Raw genomic sequence first — 24,717 nt, 5'->3', positions numbered from 1 at the left:
GTATCATCCAAGACCAGATGTGCATACTCACAAGTTGAAGAGTGGACAGATGATATTCGACTAATAAGAAGTGCAGTAGTAGTAGTCAGAAGAATGTTGAAATTCATTGGAATCTCACGGTTTGACAGGCAATGAGGTCAAAGTGGCTAAATCACCTGAGATTATAGTTTATTTGTGTGCATTATAAAAGTATGTTTGTTGTTCAATAAAAAAAAACATTCAAATTAATCTGCCATCATGTGCAGCTTCCTACCTAGCTGGGACTGGCGCGAGGCTAGTGCGAAGAATGTCCGCCTGTGCTTTGAGATGGTGGAGGGGCTCAGCAGCACCCGCTGCTCGGTAGGTACAGAAACTGCAGAGTGAAAGAAGTCAGTCTCCAAACCCAAAAAACACCAGAAATAGTAGCTCTATTTGTCGCTAGTTGTTGTTAACAAAGAAAATGTCGCTAAGAGGGTCAGGAAAGACTCCGGATCAACTCAGAAAAACAGAATGAATATTGAAAACAACACAAGACCGCTGATTCGCCCAATTCCCTATCAATCAAAAAGGGAATCAGCCTTAGACAGATCATCCAATCATCATGCAGAAGTTGAGCGTCCGGCCTGGCCGAGGCCAGTCCACTGCCCCATAGACCCCCAGAGACGCTGAGCGTCCGATGGGCGGGACGAAGCCCAGCATCTATCCAATGACTCGTCTCGTTTAGCTTGAACTGTGTGGACGGCCAGTGTCTACAATTTTTAAAGCACTGTGAAGCTGTGGGAATGAGAGAGAGGAAAGCCGCGCCGTTACCAGTGATAAGAAGCTGATTCCGAACAAAAGAGCACGTTGTAGCGCATATTTAGTCAATAACATGTACACACAACATTATATATTTAATCACTTATATTTTGACATTTTAGGGGAAGGCAAGATTGCTGAGAGCAATTTCCGCTGACTTACAGATTGGTTGTCCAGTAGAGACTCCAAGAAACCTAGGTGAGTTGGCTCAGCTATTTCAGATGCCTGTTTGGTAAGGAGACTGTGGGGCAGACCTAGGACATATTGGCCTGAGGATACCGCTATATCCCCATAGTGGAACTACGGTCAGGTGCCAGATACGGGGTCATCTGGGGATCCCTGCTAGCCCCGCAACCAAGCTGAATTGAACCAAATCGTACCGTTAGACAAAAACTGTACTTCTAAGTGTTCCTAAACAAGAGAGTCATTCAGCATTGAGCGCTCCGGTCCTAAATCAGAGAGAGTTCCTTCAGTAAAGCCTAACAAAAGAAGGAAGTGCAGAGGAGGCCGTGCTCAGTCACTGTTTGTCCATTTGGAGCTCAATTTGAATCTGTATGGTTTTGGCGTCCCGTGTGCAATCTTCTTTAGCCAACGCTACCCATAACAAAAAGGCGGCGACAAAGAATGTAAGGGTTGTTTTTCACCGGCATAGAAAGAGCTTCTGTTAAAACGTCACCGAGCATACTTGGAACACAAAACCCAGAAAGGACTTTTTGAAGGACGGCCTTGAAAGCGCAGAGAAGTGCAGCACCTGAGTCCGCCTTCTCTGAAAGAACAACAAATCCTGACAAAAGTGAGTCTGCTGAGAGTTCCATCCATCCATCCATTTTCTACCGCTTGTCCCTTTTGGGGTCGCGGGGAGGTCGCTGGAGCCTATTTCAGCTGCATTCGGGCGGTAGACGGGGTACACCCTGGACAAGTCGCCACCTCATCGCAGGGCCAACACAGATAGACAGACATTCACACTCGCATTCACACACTCCGGACCATTTAGTGTTGCCAATCAACCTATCCCCAGGTGCTTGTCTTTGGAGGTGGGAGGGGCCTATCCCCAGGTGCATGTCTTTGGAGGTGGGAGGGGCCTATCCCCAGGTGCATGTCTTTGGAGGTGGGAGGAAGCCGGAGTACCCGGACGGAACCCACGCACTCACGGGGAGAACATGCAAACTGCTGAGAGTTACCATTGATATTACGACAACCTCCTTGCAGACCTTTTCTTCTCTTTCGCTCCATGCACACCTTTTCCCCACCATTTTCCAAAAGACTCTCGATGCAACAACTTTGATAGTGACAGAAAACAAATTTGCACAAACGCTCCCTTTTCAAACATCTTCATTTTCTGAGATGGGGAGGATTTTCCGTACGCTGTGCCAGGAGGCAGTTCCACTTGGCAACACTCATGTTTGACTTTAGATACCAAGAAAAGTGTGTGTGTGTGTGTGTGTGTGTGTGTGTGTGTGTGTGTGTGTGTGTGTGTGTGTGTGTGTGTGTGTGTGTGTGTGAGGGAAGTTTTTTGAAAATGCCAGAGACCTCCCACGCTGCTGAAACACGGATGCAGACTGCTTAAAACCTGAACAACTGGCTTAACCATCGAACATGTTGCTTACTCTTGTTTTACAATTTCTATACAAGTAGGGATTTTTTCGATATTCCTTCCTTACAAGCACAAAGTTGTATACCACCAACATCATGTAACATCTCACACCTGCTTTTTAAGTCTTAAACATCTCAAATATGTTTCCAGTGCAAGGTGCAATGCAGTTGTTATGTCATCGTCTTCTGAAGCCAACACAGATCCATTACTGTTGTTACAATTACACACAGCTGGTAATATTTACACATGGTATTCATGTGCACAGCACATACCGGAGTGGTCGGATAGATGTTAGGACATGACTTCTCAGTGGTCTTGTAGATGTTAGGACATGGCTTCTGAGTGGTCTTGTAGATGTTAGGACATGGCTTCTGAGTGGTCTTGTAGATGTTAGGACATGACTTCTGAGTGGTCTTATAGATGGTAGGACATGGCTTCTGAGTCTCAGTCAGACATGGAACATATAATAGACATGGTGTCAGTCAGACATGGAACATATAACAGACATTGTGTCAGTCATGCTTGACGAGACAAAATGAAAAGCTGTCCCACTGTCAAACGACACAGTTGCGAGACGTATATGCGACATTGCAAGTGATCTTGAGGAACAACTCGTAGACTAATGAAAAGAAAGTGGTTTTGCTTTCCAAGTGGACGAAGCTACAGACAGCAATAAAGACTGCCTGTTCATCACATACGTCCGCTTTGTGAATGACGAGTCACTGTGCGAGCATTTGCTGTTTTGCAAATACATGAAAAATAGAGCCACTGCTGATGAGCTGTTGAAGATAATGGACAGTTTCCTCAAAGAACACAACCTTAAATGGGAAAACTGTGTGGGCTTTTGCTGTGATGGCCTACAGACCATGGCAGGGTGAATAAACAAGCTGCAGGCTCTAATAAAGAGGGTTGGACACACTGTGTCATTCACCGGGAAGCACTCGCATCAAGGCAGCTCAGTCCCCAACTCAATGAGCTTTTAACAGATGTTGTGAGCACGGTCAATGTGATCAAAACACGACCAGTGAAAGCGCGACTGTTCTCTGCACTGTGTGAGGAAATGGGAGCTGATCATACAGCCGTGCTGTTTCACAGTGAAGCAAGGTGGCTCTCCCGGGGCAAAGTGCTGTCGCGCGTCTTTGAGCTCAGGGCAGAGATTGTGATCTTTTTGGAGGAGGAGCGCATGCATGAGGCTGCAAGCAAGTTCAGTGATGAACAATTTCTGTTGAAGCTGGCCTACCTCAGCGATATGTTTGGCAAGCTGAATGAGTTAAATCTTCAGCTCCAAGGCAAGGATAAGCACATACCCCAACTGGCAGACAAAATCCCTGCGTTCTCCCGAAAGCTGGAGGGATGGAGCAGGCGCCTCGACCAACAAAATATTGATGTCTATGAGAACCTGAGTGAGGTTGCTGAAACCAGCGAATCTGGTGCCACCACAGTGATCCCCTGCATCAAGCAACACATCTCCTCCCTGAGAGAAATGTTTCACAAATACTTCCCCATCAACAGTGCTCAGTACAACTGGGTTATGGATCCATTAAATGCAGCAGGTTGCTATTTTGACATTTTTATTGAATATTATACTCATATATTATACATGCATTTTATCTGTGTTGTATGCTACTTACTAACTGGAATGTTAGTCCAGATTGTTGTGTCCAGATGACTGTTGTCAAACAGATTTGTTTGCATTTATTTTGTCATGAAAAAGGTCAGGGTCGAGGTTAGGTCTTTTGAGCAGAGGATGAATAACCGCTTTCTTGAATGCTAGGAGAACAGTGCCAGAGGAAAGTGATAAGTTTATAATATTTAGCACTGATGGACCTAATAATACAAAAAGCTCCTTGATAAGTTTCCCAGGAAGTGGGTCAAGTAAACATGTTGTTTGTTTTATCCCACTTACACGCCGTAATAGTTCCTCTAATGTTATTTCATCAAAAAGACAGAGACTATTTTGGATTGCAGTATCCGTCGTGTATACAGTCGTATCTGTGTTAATAAAACCCAGTTGTAGCTGGGATGCGTTGTCTTTAATCTCCTTTCTAATGAGTTCAATTTTCTTATTAAAGAAATTCATAAAGTCATCTGCCGAGTGGGTGGAGCTATTGGGAAGAGTCCCGTGTTGGGTTAGCGATGCTACTGTACTAAACAAAAATTTAGGGTCGTTTTTGTTGAGGCGGATGAGATTTGAGTAATATTTAGCTTTAGCTAAGGTAAGCATGCGTTTATAAGTTATTAAACTATCACTCCATGCTTGATGGAAAACCTCAAGCTTCGTCGCACGCCATTTGCGTTCCAGCTTTCTACATGATAATTTATGAGCTCTAGTTTCTTCTGTAAACCATGGGGTGCGCCTTTTAGGGGCCCTTTTTTGTTTTAGCGGTGCTATACTATCAATGGTTTCGCACAGGGCATTGTCAAAGTTGTTAGTGAGGTTACCAATAGAGCCGACATAATTTGGGAATGGTGCCATTACCGAAGGCAGTAGGTCAGCAAGAGTCATCGATGTGGCAGCATTAATGTTGCGGCTGCTATAGCAGTTATTATTATTATTAGCTCTTTGACAATGAGTCAGAACTTCGAATTTTATAAGGTAATGATCGGACATTACTTTAGTACACGGGAGTACCATAACTTTGGAGGTAGTGACACCCCTGACCAGCACTAGATCTATCGTATTACCGTTGCGATGCGTAGGTTCATTTATTATTTGTGTAAGACCACAGCTATCAATTATAGTCTGGAGCGCCACGCATTGAGGGTCCGATGGGGTATTCATATGGATATTAAAGTCCCCTATTATGATTATATTGTCGGTGTGCGTCACTAGATCAGCAACGAACTCTGAGAATTCATTGATAAAATCCGAGTAGGGCCCTGGGGGGCGGTAGATACCAGCCAGGTCGAGAGGCAGCGGTGCGACAGACCTCATAGAAAGCACCTCAAACGATTTATATTTATTATTTAGGTTAGGGGTAAGGTTAAAGTTTTCATTGTATATTAGTGCGACCCCCCCACCCCTTTTGAGGGGACGGGCAATATGTGCATTCGTATAGTTAGGAGGAGATGCTTCATTTAGCGCAAAAAAATCGTCTGGTTTGAGCCAGGTTTCGCTAAGACCAGTGACGTTAAGATTGTTGTCTCTAATGACCTCATTAACTAATAACGTTTTGGGAGACAATGATCTTATGTTTAAAAAGCCCATATAATAAGTATTGGGCTGTTGTGACGAGTTTTTGTTGAAATTATCCGTAGTAGCAATATTAATAATGTTGCGTTTATTATGCGGAGTGCTCTTTAAGTAGTTTCGACCATATCTAGGAATTGATATGACGGGAATTTTCAGATTGTTTGCTTGGTGCTGCGATAAACTGAACGCATCATAATTTGCCACCTCAGTAGAATGCATATCTACCTCTGACACAGTCACAACAGAAAAAACATTATGTGAGTTGTGTATTATTCTAAGAGAATTGCTATGCGAACAGGGATTATCCAGCCGGGCGCTGGCTAGTTCTAGCTTAACTGACTCCTCACCCGGACTAGCAGGCTCTGTAATTGCCTGTGACCGGGCTTGCTCTAGTGTAGTTAGTCAAGTGTGACTTAAACAGTAGTCTATGTTTTTAAGCAGGATGGCGGCGCTTTCCTGGTTAGGGTGAAGGCCGTCTCTTATCAGCAAGCCTGGTTTGCCCCAGAAAGAGGGCCAATTATCAATAAACGTTAGTCCCTGTTGTCTACAGAAGCTAGCCAGCCACTTGTTAAGCGAGACTAATCTGCTATATCTCTCATCATTGTCTCTCGCAGGCAGGGGACCAGAGACAATTACTCGATGCCTGGACATCTTTCTAGCGAGATCACAAGTCCTGGCTATGTTTCTCTTTGTAATCTCTGACTGTCTCATTCTAGTGTCATTGGAGCCAACGTGTACAAGTATATTCGCATAACTAGTGGTGCGATTAGCCTGTCGTACGTGTTTTCTAGGCCTGTTGCGAGTTAACTCCCTAAGATTAGCTTCAATGTCAGGTGCTCTGGCCCCGGGAATACACTTAATTGTGGCTGGTTTGCTAAGCTTTATGTTTCGGGTGATGGAGTCCCCTATGACTAAGGTGTGGTGCCCGGTAGACTGGGGTGTAGGACTAGCTAAAGAGCTAAATCTATTATGCATCTCAACCGGTACACCGTAGCTTGTAGGCCGCTTAGGACTACTACAGGCTGGGCTAGTTAGCTCGCTACAGCAGATGTGTCCGCAACATCTAAAGTTACGAGATTACTCTGCTCTAACTGACAGACACGGCCCTCTAGCAGAGCCAGCCTCTCCGTGAGTAAGGTGCACGAAGCGCAGGAAGTCATACTCACGGAGTTTTCTGTCACCGAGTGAAGTTCCTGCTGTCTTCCGGGAAGTCGTGGTCACGGTGTGCGGGAGTAGCTTCCTTCCGACCGACGACCAGCGCCGCCTTTCTCCGCGCTAGCTTCGTTAGCTTAGCAGCTAGCTAGCTGCGGGAGGGGTGGTGAGACAGAGATCGGGTGATTTGCAAGTTAAATGGTACTTCTAGATATGTTTAGGAAGTAGTAAAGAAAGCCGCAGAACAATTAAAAGCACACAGATAGAACGATACTTAGCTTTCTCGAAACAGCGAGCAGTCAGCAAGCAGTCACGCACTCATCGGGCAGAGAGCTGCGTCCATCCTTCTCCCCTTTGCCACATCTTATCTGTATGAGATAGACTTTTCTGCTGTTGCTTTACTCAAAACGAAGTACAGGTCTCAGCTGATCTTTGAGCATGACTTAAGAGTGGCAGTGTCAAGCCTGCAACCCCCATTTGAAAAGCTGTCCAGTGCAAAACAGGCTCATTGCAGCCACTAATGCCGGAGTACTGTAAAACTCATGTTCACTTGCCCTGTCTTGCCAAATGCATAGCTCCTCCTTTTTTTTTTTTTGCAAAGATTGCAAAGTGGCACTTTTATTTTATTTATTATTGAACTTGATGCAAGTCATTTGATTTATTATTGAACTTGATGCAAGATATAACACTTTTTTGATTTATTATTGAACTTGATGCAAGTTATAACACTTTTGTTTTAATTATTATTGAACTTGATGCAAGTTATTTTATTTATTATTGAACTTGATGCAAGTTATACCCAGTGTTGGGACTAACGCGTTACAAAGTAACGCGTTACTGTAACGCCGTTAGTTTCGGCGGTAACTAGTAATCTAACGCGTTATTTTTTATATTCAGTAACTCAGTTACCGTTACTACATGATGTGTTACTGCGTTATTTTACGTTACTTTTTATGTAGTATAAAGTGTGTTTTATCGGAGCGCTGCTGTGTCATCGTTCTGATTCTTCTTGTGTCACAAGCCGGAGAAGAGAGACACGCGCTCTGTGTGTGTGTGTGTGTGTGGGTGTGGGTGTGGGTGTGAGTGTGAGTGTGGGGGAGAGGGGAGGGGAGGGGAGGGGGCCGTGTCTGATCATGGCGGAACCAGAAGTCGAGTTTGCTAACGTGGAGATATTTTCACTACTTTTCTTTTGTCGAGCACTGCTAACATGGAGATATTTTCACTACTGTTCTTTTGTCGAGCACAAAGAAAATAACATTTTAGTTAAATGTAAATTGTGCTTTGGATCAAAGATGCCATCTACTGCCCAAAACAGCAATTCAAATCTGCTGAAACAAGCTACATAAGCAACATGCTTCGACGAAGCTAGCAAAGAGAGATAGAGACTCCAATGACACTTTACCTCCACCACCACCACTTAAGGATTAACTCTGCCTCTGCTCATCATTCAGCACTGAAGGTACACACACTCTGTCAATCAATGTTCCCTCTAATTGTTCATGTGTGAGCAAACGCAAAAACTCCCTGAGCATTGAATGGAGCCCATGTGAGCAACATCAGACGTGCACACTGTGGCTACACCAGCAGCACACCTGTCCCAAACCTCACTAAATAACAAGTTCAATCTCCATCCATCCATCCATTTTCTACCGCTTGTCCCTTTCGGGGTCGCGGGGGGTGCTGGAGCCTATCTCAGCTGCATTCGGGCGGAAGGCGGTGTACACCCTGGACAAGTCCCCACCTCATCGCAGGGCCAACACAGATAGACAGACAACATTCTCTTATTATTATAATCAAATGACAGCAGTCATTTCCATTTCTAATATAAGTGTTTAGGCCCACTTACAATGACAATAACAACAAATATTGTTTTTCATGAACTGTGTACTTGTATTGTTTGTCTGGGTGGAGGTCCTGCTTTGGAAATAGTTTGTACCCCTTTCATTTAGTTCCCATTAAAACATTCACATGTTGCACAATGAGATGTAAGCAGGGGATCATGTGTACATTCCTGCAACTTCCTGTTTGTAAAAAATATATTTTTATTAGTATTTATGTAATATACTAACAGCATTTAATGATTAATATTTATAAATTAAGATTCCTAATAAATGACACTAGAATAAGCACACATTTGATTGGTAAATCATAGAGTAACGACCTGGAATGACACTTTATGTGTGGTGTTGGGAGTTGTCCGACTTTTCGTGTGGCTGTAAACGCATCACTGGCTAAGTGCCATATGTGCATGTGTTGGCGCAAGTGAGAAAGAGCGAGCGGCTGCTGTTGATATAACAAAGTTGCTTTTGCAACTTTAAAAAAAAAAAAAAAAAGTTGAAAAAAAGAAGTAACTAAATAGTTACTTTTCGCAGTAACGCATTACTCTTTGGTGTAAGTAACTGAGTTAGTAACTGAGTTACTTTTGAAATGAAGTAACTAGTAACTGTAACTAGTTACTGCTTTTCAGTAACTAACCCAACACTGGTTATACCACAGCTGCACAGTTATTTTATTTATTATTGAACTTGATGTTGTTTTATGTTATTGAGTTTGAATGTATACAACTTGATGTTACTTGATGTTCATTAAATTTGAAAATGTTAAGCTTGGCATTGGCGTTCTGTTGGGGCGATGGGGGCAGGTGGGGCTTGAAAACTCCCCCTTGTCCAAAGTGGGGGATGACAAAAAAAAAATTGAGAACCACTGACTTAGGTACACACACACACACACACACACACACATACTGGTTATCATTTGGAATGGGGACCAAGTTTTTGATCATGACTTGTGGGGACCACCCTTTCTACAGGTTGTGGAGGCATAAAAAAAAGTAGGTAAAATGTCCACTGCCCAGTTAGCTCATACACGTCTTTAAATCTTTAGATTGATGAAGTAATGTGCTGATCATTCTTACTGTCATGTCTGTGTGATCAGGTTTTATTTTTGGACTTTTTGTGCAGTTCTGTTTTGTCACCATAGTTACCCATTAGTTTCACCTGTCATGTCACGCACCTGTTTTGAGTCACGCACCTGTTGTTAATCATGTCCATAAGTATTTAAGTTCATTCATTTTCTGTTGTTCGTCCTGACGACCTCACACCACATTTATGCTCTGTTCATGCCTGATACTTCTTTTCATGTCAATTCCTCAAGCAACGACTTTTGTCCAAGCCAAGTAAGTTTTTTGTTCCATATTTATAGTCTTTTTGGTTTCATAGTTTATTCTCCGCCACTGTGCGCGCTTTCATTTATTCCTTTTTTTGATAATAATAAATCATGTACCTTCATTCCCGTCTCGCACGAGCCAACTTTCCGTTGCATCCTGGAAAAGCACACACCCCGGACCAAGTCTTGACACTTACTGGGACCCTGGGGAAAAAGACTTCATATGGTTCATGGGGACCACATTTAAATCATTTTGCATCATTCACACAAATTTGTACGTGACTACTGAGGACCATTTAAAAAAAAACTAAAGAAAAAGTTCAAATGAAATATGACATGATCCTCAGAATACATCACTACAGCTGTCCTCTTATAGTAAACATGTTTTATGGGCCAAAGCTTAAACATCACTTAGGCATCTTCAGAATGGATCTGACTATCATTTAAAAAGGTTTCCCTTTAGGGGACCTGTTTTTTTGTCCCCATACCGTCAGAGGTCGCCTAAAGGTGACTGTCTAAACAGAGCGATGTCCCCATTAAGTAAGCATTGCCAGAACACACACCCACACACACACACACACAGTTTAATTAATTATTTGATTCCATGCCATCAGTCCCTGCCTCTCCCTGTGAAACATCCCTCAGTGTGCCATTCTTCGCTGTGATTAATGGCTGCTGCACACCCAAAAACCTGACAGAACGAAATAAAAAATAACATGGATCGCTGTCAAATCAACTCTTAATTGTTATCGTTCTCAAATCAAACCCTCATCAGATCCAAGCCCTCCAGACATTTCCGGACCGGATTCCCATTCTACGGTTCCTGGCATCAGCCACCCTGCAACTCTCCACAAGCCTCCCGTGCCTCTCGCTCAGCCTCACTCCATCCTGCCGGCCCAGGTGCAGCCACAGGGCCTCTGCCCTGACCCCCACATGCCGCCGCCGCCCTACATCAGCACAGAAGACCTCAACAAGGAAGATGTCATCTTCTTCTGAATTCACATCAGCAGTCTTAATATATTTACTCTCTTCTAAAGCCCAAACATTTGGCTTCTTTACATGAATCGATCCAAAGATGTCAGCCATTGTCAGTGAAAGAAGTCCAATGATGTGAAGACCAGACTGACGTGTGCGTCAACAGGAACACTTGCTTGGTGGTTCATTTGCACAGTGTAAATACTCCATTCCTGACTCTTGAACGAGCCTTTAGGGGTCTTTTTATGATGCTTTGTAGTGTTCTTAACTACACTTTTAGGGATATTTTTCTAACCCTAGAAATGATCAAGTCAACACCCTTTGTTAAAATATTCTTCCCTCCATGTGACTGAGTGAAGGTAGGAGGCGGTGTACCCCCTGGATACAATCACGGGTCCCCTTTCATTTTAAGCCTACACTTTTTATTATGGTCCCTTTTTTAAAAAACACATTTACAGATCTATAATGAAGACATCATATTTTGAATGTTATCAGTGTGTGTTTAGACTCTGATTGATGTTTTTGGCCGGCTGGTGAAGGCAAAATACAGTCGTGGTCAAAAGTGTACATACACTTGTAAAGAACATCATGTCATGGCTGTCTTGACTTTCCAATCATTTCTACAACTTTTATTTTTTGTGATGTAGTGATTGGAGCACATACTTGTTGGTCACAAAAAACATTCATCAAGTTTCCGTCTTTTATGAATTTATTATGGCTCTACTGAAAATGTGCTGGGTCAAAAGTATACATACAGAAATGTTAATATTTGCTTACATGTCCCTTGGCAAGTTTACCTGCAATAAGACGCTTTTGGTAGCCATCCACAAGCTTCTGCTTGGATTTTTGACCACTCCTCTTGACAAAATTGGTGCAGTTCAGCTAAATGTGTTGCTTTTCTGACATGGACTTGTTTCTTCAGCATTGTCCACACGTTTAAGTCAGGACTATGGGAAGGCCATTCTAAAACCTTCATTCTAGCCTGATTTAGCCATTCCTTTACCACTTTTGACGTGTGTTTGGGGTCATTGTCCTGTTGGAACACCCATTTTTGTTTCATCTGACCACAGAACTTTCCTCCAGAAGGTCTTATCTTTGTCCATGTGATGTCAGATGAAACAAAAATGGAGCGGTTTGGCCACAATACCCAGCAATATGTTTGGAGGAGAAAAGGTTAGGCCTTTAATCCCAGGAACACCATGACTACCGTCAAGCATGGTGGTGGTAGTATTATGCTCTGGGACTGTTTTGCTGCCTGGTGCTTTAAATGGGACAATGAAAAAAGAGGATTAGCTCCAAATTCTTCAGGACAAGCTAAAATCATCAGCCCGGAGGTTGGGTCTTGGGCGCAGTTGGGTGTTCCAACAGGACAATGACCCCAAACACACGTCAAAAGTGGTACAGGAATGGCTAAATCAGGCTAGAATGAAGGTTTTAGAATGGCCATCCAAAAGTCCTGACTTAAACATGTGGACAATGCTGAAGAAACAAGTCCATGTCAGAAAACCAACACATTTAGCTGAACTGCACCAGATTTGGTGACATTTTAGTAGACCCATAAAAAATTCACAAACGAACCAAACTTCATGAATGTTTTTTGTGACCAACAAGTATGTGCTCCAATAACTATCACAAAAAATAAGAGTTGTAGAAATGATTGGAAACTCAAGACAGCCATGACATGATGTTCTTTACAAGTGTAAGTAAACTTTTGATCGCGACTGTACATATACAATACATTTATATATTTTAGAGGTGTGCATGTCAACCTTAAATGACGATCAGATATGAATCTTGATACATAAGTTACGATACGATGATACGATTGGTCGCAGTAGTAGTAGCGGTAGTACTAGTAGCAGTAACAGTGGTTGCAGTGGCAGTAGTAGTAGTAGTACTAGTAGTTGTCCTGGGCATGACGTTAAAGTGCATCCGGCAGTGGAGGCTCCTCTATGGGGGTCTTGAGGCATTAGGAGGTTAACCCCTTTACTACTGTTACCCCAGGTGGCCCTTGGCAAAGGCCTAGTACCTGACTGCCCTCTAGCCAGGGATATGGTGAAGACCTCAACGGCGGAGCAGGTAGATTTAAGAACTACCACAACGGCTGTGATGGCGGAAGAAGGCTGCAGCAGAAAAGGGTCCCCAGTCGTCTTGGACTCCATGCCACTGGACCCTGACCCTTTTCTGTCACGGATCGTGTGGTGACCATAAAGTAATACACCCCTACCAGGAGGATCGTCATACTCGTTCGAATGACCGCCGATGATGACTAGTAGCAGCAGTAGTAGTAGTGCTAGTAGCAGCAGTCCTGCCTCCACACTCCACCAGACATTTAAGGAACCGCGGAACTCATTCTCTAACAGACGTCTACCAGCTTTTCTCCCACAGTAGGCGCTACAGGATCAGATATGAATCTACAGTCACGTCTTCATTCCGCACTCCATGTAGCTCAGTTATGTAGCAGATCAGGGCTGCCCAAACCTTTAGCTCCAACGGCCAAAGTGAAAATGTGCCAACGGATCGCAGGCCAAACATAGCAATTTTAAGCGTACAGCAGCACCGTAAGCCCCATACAGCCATCTATAAGGTAGTGATCATAGATCATAGGCGTAGATCATAACGTCACTAGTTACCATCAACGATTGTGTGAGCTTGAAAAGGTCAGTGTGACTGTGTATTCAATTTGGGTACACAACAACATCTCAACCCACTTTGAGCACATTTGTAATAGATAACACTAGTTTATTACTATAGTGCTGGACCCCTCGTCTGTGCATCGGTTGGGGACATCTCTGTGCTGCTGACCTGTCTCCGCTCAGGATGGTCTCCTGCTGGCCCCATTATGGACTGGACTCTCACACTATTATGTTAGATCCACTATGGACTGGACTCTCACTATTATGTTAGATCCACTATGGACTGGACTCTCACACTATTATGTTAGATCCACTATGGACTGGACTCTCACTATTATGTTAGATCCACTATGGACTGGACTCTCTCACTATTATGTTAGATCCACTATGGACTGGACTCTCACTATTATGTTAGATCCACTATGGACTGGACTCTCACACTATTATGTTAGATCCACTATGGACTGGACTCTCACTATTATGTTAGATCCACTATGGACTGGACTCTCACACTATTATGTTAGATCCACTATGGACTGGACTCTCACACTATTATGTTAGATCCACTATGGACTGGACTCTCACACTATTATGTTAGATCCACTATGGACTGGACTCTCACACTATTATGTTGGATCCACTATGGACTGGACTCTCACTATTATGTTAGATCCACTATGGACTGGACTCTCACACTATTATGTTAGATCCACTATGAACTGGACTCTCACACTATTATGTTGGATCCACTATGGACTGGACTCTCACTATTATGTTAGATCCACTATGGACTAGACTCTCACTATTATGTTAGATCCACTATGGACTGGACTCTCACTATTATGTTAGATCCACTATGGACTGGACTCTCACACTATTATGTTAGATCCACTATGAACTGGACTCTCACACTATTATGTTGGATCCACTATGGACTGGACTCTCACTATTATGTTAGATCCACTATGGACTAGACTCTCACTATTATGTTAGATCCACTATGGACTGGACTCTCACTATTATGTTAGATCCACTATGGACTGGACTCTCACACTATCATGTTAGATCCACTATGGACTGGACTCTCACACTATTATGTTAGATCCACTATGGACTGGACTCTCACACTATTATGTTAGATCCACTATGGACTGGATTCTCACACTATTATGTTAGATCCACTATGGACTGGACTCTCACTATTATGTTAGATCCACTATGGACTGGACTCTCACACTATTATGTTAGATCCACTATGGACTGGACTCTCACTATTATGTTAGATCCACTATGGACTGGACTCTCTCACTATTATGTTAGATCCACTATGGACTGGACTCTCACTATTATGTTAGATCCACTATGGACTGGACTCTCACTATTATGTTAGATCCACTATGGACTAGACTCTCACTATTATGTTAGATCCACTATGGACTGGACTCTCACTATTATGTTAGATCCACTATGGACTGGACTCTCACACTATCATGTTAGATCCACTATGGACTGGACTCTCACACTATTATGTTAGATCCACTATGGACTGGACTCTCACTATTATGTTAAATCCATATGGACTGGACCCTCACTATTATGTTAGATCCACTATGGACTGGACTCTCACACTATTATGTCAGATCCACTATGGACTGGACTATCTCACTATTATGTTAGATCCACTATGGACTGGATTCTCACACTATTATGTTAGATCCACTATGGACTGGACTCTCACACTATTATGTTAGATCCACTATGGACTGGACTCTCACTATTATGTTAGATCCACTATGGACTGGACTATCTCACTATTATGTTACATCCACTATGGACTGGACTCTCACTATTATGTTAGATCCACTATGGACTGGACTCTCACTATTATGTTAGATCCACTATGGACTGGACTCTCACACTATTATGTTAGATCCACTATGGACTGGACTCTCACTATTATGTTAGATCCACTATGGACTGGACTCTCACTATTATGTTAGATCCACTATGGACTAGACTCTCACTATTATGTTAGATCCACTATGGACTGGACTCTCACACATTTATGTTAGATCCACTATGGACTGGACTCTCACAATATTATGTTAGATCCACTATGGACTGGACTCTCACACTATTATGTTAGATCCACTATGGACTGGACTCTCACTATTATGTTAGATCCACTATGGACTGGACTCTCACACTATTATGTTAGATCCACTATGGACTGGACTCTCACACTATTATGTTAGATCCACTATGGACTGGACTATCTCACTATTATGTTAGATCCACTATGGACTGGACTCTCACTATTATGTTAGATCCACTATGGACTGGACTCTCACACTATTATGTTAGATCCACTAAGGACTGGACTCTCACTATTATGTTAGATCCACTATGGACTGGACTCTCACTATTATGTTAGATCCACTATGGACTGGACTCTCACTATTATGTTAGATCCACTATGGACTGGACTCTCACTATTATGTTAGATCCACTATGGACTGGACTCTCACACATTTATGTTGGATCCACTATGGAATGGACTCTCACAATATTATGTTAGATCCACTATGGACTGGACTCTCACACTATTATGTTAGATCCACTATGGACTGGACTCTCACTATTATGTTAGATCCACTATGGACTGGACTCTCACTATTATGTTAGATCCACTATGGACTGGACTCACACTATTATGTTAGATCCACTATGGACTGGACTCTCACTATTATGTTAGATCCACTATGGACTGGACTCTCTCACTATTATGTTAGATCCACTATGGACTAGACTCTCACTATTATGTTAGATCCACTATGGACTGGATTCTCACACTATTATGTTAGATCCACTATGGACTGGACTCTCACACTATTATGTTAGATCCACTATGGACTGGACTCTCACTATTATGTTAGATCCACTATGGACTGGACTCTCACACTATTATGTTAGATCCACTATGGACTGGACTCTCACTATTATGTTAGATCCACTATGGACTGGACTCTCACACTATTATGTTAGATCCACTATGGACTGGACTCTCACACTATTATGTTAGATCCACTATGGACTGGACTCTCTCACTATTATGTTAGATCCACTATGGACTGGACTCTCTCACTATTATGTTAGATCCACTATGGACTGGACTCTCACACTATTATGTTAGATCCACTATGGACTGGACTCTCTCACTATTATGTTAGATCCACTATGGACTGGACTCTCTCACTATTATGTTAGATCCACTATGGACTGGACTCTCACACTATTATGTTAGATCCACTATGGACTGGACTCTCACTATTATGTTAGATCCACTATGGACTGGACTCTCACTATTATGTTAGATCCACTATGGACTGGACTCTCACTATTATGTTAGATCCACTATGGACTGGACTATCTCACTATTATGTTAGATCCACTATGGACTGGACTATCACACTATTATGTTAGATCCACTATGGACTGGACTCTCACTATTATGTTAGATCCACTATGGACTGGACTCTCTCACTATTATGTTAGATCCACTATGGACTGGACTCTCTCACTATTATGTTAGATCCACTATGGACTAGACTCTCACTATTATGCTAGATCCACTATGGACTGGATTCTCACACTATTATGTTAGATCCACTATGGACTGGACTCTCACACTATTATGTTAGATCCACTATGGACTGGACTCTCACTATTATGTTAGATCCACTATGGACTGGACTCTCACTATTATGTTAGATCCACTATGGACTGGACTCTCACACTATTATGTTAGATCCACTATGGACTGGACTATCTCACTATTATGTTAGATCCACTATGGATTGGACTCTCACTATTATGTTAGATCCACTATGGACTTGACTCTCACTATTATGTTAGATCCACTATGGACTGGACTCTCACAATATTATGCAAGATCCACTATGGATTATGAGTAATTATTCATCTAAAACGGGAATATAACAACATTCTAGCAGTCAACATCCCAATAACAGCAGACCATGTACAGTAAGTGATGTTTTATTATGTTTGTTGGCAGTGAGTAATAATCAGTGATGAAGAAAAAAAATAACTTTGTGATGTACCTTTTTTCTTCTGTTTTTTTTTTCTCGCCTGACATTGCTGGTTTTTACGAGCAGAGGAGCATGTTCGGCAGCGCACAATCACAGAGTACTTACAAGCAGATACAGTGTGTAGACAGGAAAGGGAGAACGGACGCATTTTGGCTTAAAAACTGAAGATAAAGGAGAAGTTATAAGACTAAAACGCTGAGGTGCTTTAAAAAAAATGACTAGCTAGCTAGCGGCTAACGTCCGTCCGCAGTCGGCAGTGTTTTAGCTACTTCTAAATCACAAATAAAGTAAGTTTTTTAGACGTATCATTATCACTGGAGGACGAAGAATAGCTAAAAAATACTTCACTACACACCGTAGGAGGATACAATAGCTCACCGGCGTCACCGCTAACAAAAGCTAGCGCTCCTCATTGTAAACAAATGCCATGGGTGGATCTACACCTGACATCCACTGTAATGATACCAAGTACAAGACTGTATCTGGTCGATACTACAATGATTACATTGATATTTTTTATTATTAAGACTTTAAATATGACTAATGTATGATCCTCTAACTACTTGGTATCGGATCGATACCCAAATGTGTGGTATCATCAACAACTAATGTAAAGTATCAAAGAAGAGAAGAATAAGTGATTATTACATTTTGACAGAAGTGTAGATAGAACATGTTAAAAGAGAAAATAAGCAGATATTAACAGTAAATGAACAAGTAGATTAATTATCCATTTGTACAGTTTGTCCCTCATAATGTGTACAAAATAATAGGTGTATAAATGACACAATATGTTACTGCATAGACCAGGGGTGCTCACACTTTTTCTGCAGGCGAGCTACTTTTCAATTGATTAAGTCGTGGGGATCTACCTCATTCATATATATAATTTATATTTACTTATTTATGAAATATATGTTTTTGTTAACAAGTTAAAGGTGTTTAAAGATAATGCAAGCATGTTTAACACATATAGTTAATATTGTTAATACATTAAAGGTGTTTAATGATAATACAAGTATGTTTAATACATATAGTTAATATTGTTAACAAGTTAAAGGTGTTTAAAGATAATGCAAGCATGTTTAACACATATAGTTAATATTGTTAACAAGTTAAAGGTGGTTAAAAATAATACAAGCATGTTTAACACAAATAGTTAATATTGTTAACAAGTTAAAGGTGTTTAAAGATAATACAAGCATGTTTAACACATATAGTTAATATTGTTAACAACTTAAAGGTGGTTAAAGATAGTACAAGCATGTTTAACACATATAGTTAATATTGTTAACAAGTTAAAGGTGTTTAAAGATAATACAAGCATGTTTAGCACATATAGTTATTATTGTTAACAAGTTAAAGGTGGTTAAAGATAATACAAGCATGTTTAACACAAATAGTTAATATTGTTAACAAGTTAAAGGTGTTTAAAGATAATACAAGCATGTTTAACACATATAGTTAATATTGTTAACAAGTTAAAGGTGGTTAAAGATAATATAAGCATGTTTAGCACATATAGTTAATATTGTTAACAACTTAAAGGTGGTTAAAGATAGTACAAGCATGTTTAACACATATAGTTAATATTGTTAACAAGTTAAAGGTGTTTAAAGATAATACAAGCATGTTTAGCACATATAGTTAATATTGTTAACAAGTTAAAGGTGGTTAAAGATAATACAAGCATGTTTAACACAAATAGTTAATATTGTTAACAAGTTAAAGGTGTTTAAAGATAATACAAGCATGTTTAGCACATATATATTCCTTTCTTTCATGAAGACAAGAATATAAGTTGGTGTATTACCTGATTCTGATGACTTGCATTGATTGGAATCAGACAGTGGTGCTAAAAACGTCCGCATTTTCGAATGGGGGAGAAAAAAAAGTCCTCCTTTCTGTCTAATACCACATGAAAGTGGTTGGTTTTTGCCATCTTATTTGTCCAGCTTCCGTACTCCTTTGTATACACTTTACAAGAAATACATTGTCGGCAAACTCCGTAGCTTGCTAGCTTGTGCACGCCAGCTTCCTGAGACTCTTATTTTGGTAGCGCAGGCAGGATGAAGCAGAGCTTTTATTGTGCAACTGTGCAGTCGGTCTTTGGAGTTTTGACGACAGGTGCGGCGCCAGAGTCTGTTGAAATAAAGTGTTTCTCGCCTCCCAGTCGGTAATTTTAATGAGCTGGCAGCAGCCAGCGTCATCTCAGAAGACCCTCGGGTGCCGTGAATGTCAATCAAGTGACGAAAGTGACGTCATAGTGAAGATTTACGATCGCTCATTTTTAGGACTATTTTTTTAATGCCTGGCTGGTGATCGACTGACACACCCTCCGAGATCGACCGGTAGATCGCGATCGACGTAATGAGCACCCCTGGCATAGACTAATTAGGAGTCTTTGTTTGTTTACTTACTACTAAAAGACAAGTTGTCTAGTATGTTCACTATTTTATTTAAGGACTAAATGACAATAATAAACATATGTTTCATGTACTCTAAGATTGTTTTTGTTCAAATAAAGCCAATAATGAAATTTTTTTTGTGGTGCCCTTTTTTTTTTAGAAAAGTATTTAAATACATTTTGATACCAGTACCAAAATATTGGTATGGAGAAAACTCTACTTTCCATCCATCCATCTTCTTCCGCTTATCCGAGGTCGGGTCGCGGGGGCAGCAGTCTAAGCAGGGAAGCCCAGACTTCCCTCTCCCCAGCCACTTCATCCAGCTCCTCCCGGGGGATCCCGAGGCGTTCCCAGGCCAGCCGGGAGACATAGTCTTCCCAACGTGTCCTGGGTCTTCCCCGCGGCCTCCTACCGGTCGGACGTGCCCTAAACACCTCCCTAGGGAGGCGTTCGGGTGGCATCCTGACCAGATGCCCGAACCACCTTATCTGGCTCCTCTCGATGTGGAGGAGCAGCGGCTTTACTTTGAGCTCCTCCCGGATGGCAGAGCTTCTCACCCTATCTCTAAGGGAGAGACCCGCTACCCGGCGGAGGAAACTCATTTCGGCCGCTTGTACCCGTGATCTTGTCCTTTCGGTCATAACCCAAAGCTCATGACCATAGGTGAGGATGGGAACGTAGATCGACCGGTAAATTGAGAGCTTTGCCTTCCGGCTCAGCTCCTTCTTCACCACAACGGACCGATACAGCGTCCGCATTACTGAAGACGCCGCACCGATCCGCCTGTCGATCTCACGATTCACTCTTCCCTCACTCGTGAACAAGACTCCGAGGTACTTGAACTCCTCCACTTGGGGCAAGATCTCCTCCCCAACCCGGAGATGGCACTCCACCCTTTTCCGGGCGAGAACCATGGACTCGGACTTAGAGGTGCTGATTCTCATCCCAGTCGCTTCACACTCAGCTGCGAACCGATCCAGTGAGAGCTGAAGATCCTGGCCAGATGAAGCCATCAGGACCACATCATCTGCAAAAAGCAGAGACCTAATCCTGCAGCCACCAAACCAGATCCCCTCAACGCCTTGACTGCGCCTAGAAATTCTGTCCATAAAAGTTATGAACAGAATGGGTGACAAAGGGCAGCCTTGGCGGAGTCCAACCCTCACTGGAAACGTGTCCGACTTACTGCCGGCAATGCGGACCAAGCTCTGGCACTGATCATACAGGGAGCGGACTGCCACAATCAGACAGTCCGATACCCCATACTCTCTGAGCACTCCCCACAGGACTTCCCGAGGGACACGGTCGAATGCCTTCTCCAAGTCCACAAAACACATGTAGACTCTACTCAAACTCTACATTGATTCCACAAAATCCTTGAAATCGCCACAAATGTGCCACGTTGACTTCCGTAAGAACTGTAGCGCGTGCCACGTCATGAGGTCGAGTCTGCATGCGGGTCAGATTGCCTTGACTTGACACGTCCACATTTTTTTTGTTTTTTTGGTAAGTGTCTTCTTGCATCATCCAGGGCAGAAATGTTCATATTCTGAAGCTTCAGCAGCTCATTAACCAACATTAGTCTTGACATGTGTGTGTGTGTGTGTGTGTGTGTGTGTGTGTGTGCATGCGTGCGTGCGTGCGTGCGTGCATGCGTGTGTGTGTGTGTGCGTCAGTGACGTGCGGTGAGGTTGATGGCTGGTGAGGCACTGACTTCATCACAGTCAGATTTACAAACATATGAACCCTAAAGAGTATCTTATTCACCATTTGATTGGCAGCAGTTAACGGGTTATGTTTAAAAGCTCATACCAGCATTCTTCCCTGCTTGGCACTCAGCATCAAGGCTTGGAATTGGGGGTTAAATCACCAAAAAATATTCCCGGGCGCGGCGCCGCTGCTGCCCACTGCTCCCCTCACCTCCCAGGGGGTGAACAAGGGGATGGGTCAAATGCAGAGGACAAATTTCACCACACCTAGTGTGTGTGTGACAATCATTGCTACTTTAACTTAACTTTAACTTTACACATACAAACTGTAGCACACAAAAAAGCACATTTAATACAAAAAAACGTTATTATGGTCTTACCTTTACTTATAAATGAAGTCCATGCGCGCTGTTGTGCTGGATTATTGCACCCCCGCCGTAGAATGCACCCCCTGACGGGAGTATTATATCGACTAAAGCCCCCACTTAAACTTTCCACGTGCAAGATTGAATCTATTTAAAAAAGTGTAACCGAGGGTTTATAAATATCGCCTATACTGTATGAGACTACAAAATAACAAACACAGAGGCTCCAGTTTACACGAGGACCACTTTATTTACCTTCTTTCAAAAACCTCCGCAACGTGTCATCACTTCCGCTCTTAGCGCCTTCAAAATAAGAGCTCAAGGCATATACTGTATAACAGCGCATAACAGGAACTTAACATCACAAAGAGGAAAGCCCATGAAAATAGGTTACAAAAGTTATTTAATAAGAAGCCAAAAAGTGCAAAAACAATAATGTTCGTGTTGGAGGAGTTGTGAATTAGCTACACCTGCAGTCTGCAGGTGTACCTAATGTTGTGGCCCTGCAGTCATTCACAACTCCTCCAACACGAACATTATTGTTTTTGCACTTTTTGGCTTCTTATGAAATAGCTTTTTTTAAATAGATTCAATCTTGCACGTGGAAAGTTTAAGTGTGGGCTTTAGTTGATATAACACTCCCGTCAGGGGGTGCATTCTACGGCGGGGGTGCAGTCCGCAATCCATGGTGAGGCACAACTGAGTGACGTGCCTCACCGTCTCTTCTCAGTATTTGAACGGGAAATGTGAAAATTCAGCGATTTTAAATAAAAATAATATAAAACTGGTGAAGTTAAATGGAAAATAACATTATAGTATAATCACTGGATACATATAACAATTTAATAAAAATGTTTTCTTTTTACATTTTTTTTCTTTCCATGATGGCAGGTGAGGCGCCTAGATAGGCTCCAGCGTGACCCTGAAAAAGTGACAAGCGGTAGAAAATGGATGGATGTAATAACTTGAAGTAAATAACGAAGATTAAAAACCAATTACAAACAAAACATAAACATAAAAAAAAAAATACTAAAAGTAGATTTTTCTCACGTGTCGACTTTTTTCTTATAAAATTGGGAACAATTTCTTATATTCTTTCTGTTTCTGTAATATTGCAATATTTTCTCCTAAAATTATGACTTTTTTTTAATGTAAAATGATTACTTTTTAATGCAAAACGGTGACATTTGTCATATAACAATATATATATATATATATATAAATTAATAACTTGAAGTAAAAAACGAAGATTAAAAACCAATTACAAACAAAACATAAACATAAAAAAAAATACTAAAAGTAGATTTTTCTCATGCGCCGACTTTTTTCTTATAAAATTGGGAACAATTTCTCATATTCTTTCTGTTTTTGTAATATTGCAATATTTTCTCATACAATTATGGCTTTTTTAATGTAAAATTATCACTTTTTAATGCAAAACGGTGACATTTGTCGTATAACAATATATATTTATATAAATTAATAACTTGAAGTAAATAATGAAGATTAAAAACCAATTACAAACAAAACATTAAACAAAAATAAAATAACTAAAAGCAGTCTTTTTCTCACAATGTCAACTTTTTTTCTTATAAAATTGGGAACAATTTCTCATATTCTTTTTTGTTTCTGTAATATTGCAATATTTTCTCCTAAAATTATGACTTTTTTTAATGTAAAATGATTACTTTTTAATGCAAAACGGTGACATTTGTCATATAACAATATATATATATATAAATGAATAACTTGAAGTAAATAACGAAGATTAAAAACCAATTACAAACAAAACATAAACATAAAAAAAAATACTAAAAGTAGATTTTTCTCATGCGCCGACTTTTTTCTTATAAAATTGGGAACAATTTCTCATTTTCTTTCTGTTTTTGTAATATTGCAATATTTTCTCATACAATTATGGCTTTTTTTATGTAAAATTATCACTTTTTAATGCAAAACGGTGACATTTGTCATATAACAATATATATATATATATAAATTAATAACTTGAAGTAAATAATGAAGATTAAAAACCAATTACAAACAAAACATTAAACAAAAATAAAATAACTAAAAGCAGTCTTTTTCTCACAATGTCAACTTTTTTTCTTATAAAATTGGGAACAATTTCTCATATTCTTTCTGTTTCTGTAATATTGCAATATTTTCTCCTAAAATTATGACTTTTTTTAATGTAAAATGATTACTTTTTAATGCAAAACGGTGACATTTGTCATATAACAATATATATATATATAAATTAATAACTTGAAGTAAATAACGAAGATTAAAAACCAATTACAAACAAAACATAAACATAAAAAAAATTACTAAAAGTAGATTTTTCTCATGCGCCGACTTTTTTCTTATAAAATTGGGAACAATTTCTCATATTCTTTCTGTTTTTGTAATATTGCAATATTTTCTCATACAATTATGGCTTTTTTTATGTAAAATTATCACTTTTTAATGCAAAACGGTGACATTTGTCATATAACAATATATATATATATAAATTAATAACTTGAAGTAAATAATGAAGATTAAAAACCAATTACAAACAAAACATTAAACAAAAATAAAATAACTCTAAAAGCAGTCTTTTTCTCACAATGTCAACTTTTTTCTTATAAA

The sequence above is a fragment of the Nerophis lumbriciformis genome, linkage group LG14, assembly GCF_033978685.3.
Source record: "Nerophis lumbriciformis linkage group LG14, RoL_Nlum_v2.1, whole genome shotgun sequence".
Lineage (NCBI taxonomy): Eukaryota > Metazoa > Chordata > Actinopteri > Syngnathiformes > Syngnathidae > Nerophis > Nerophis lumbriciformis.
Note: the sequence above shows the minus strand (reverse complement) of the source record.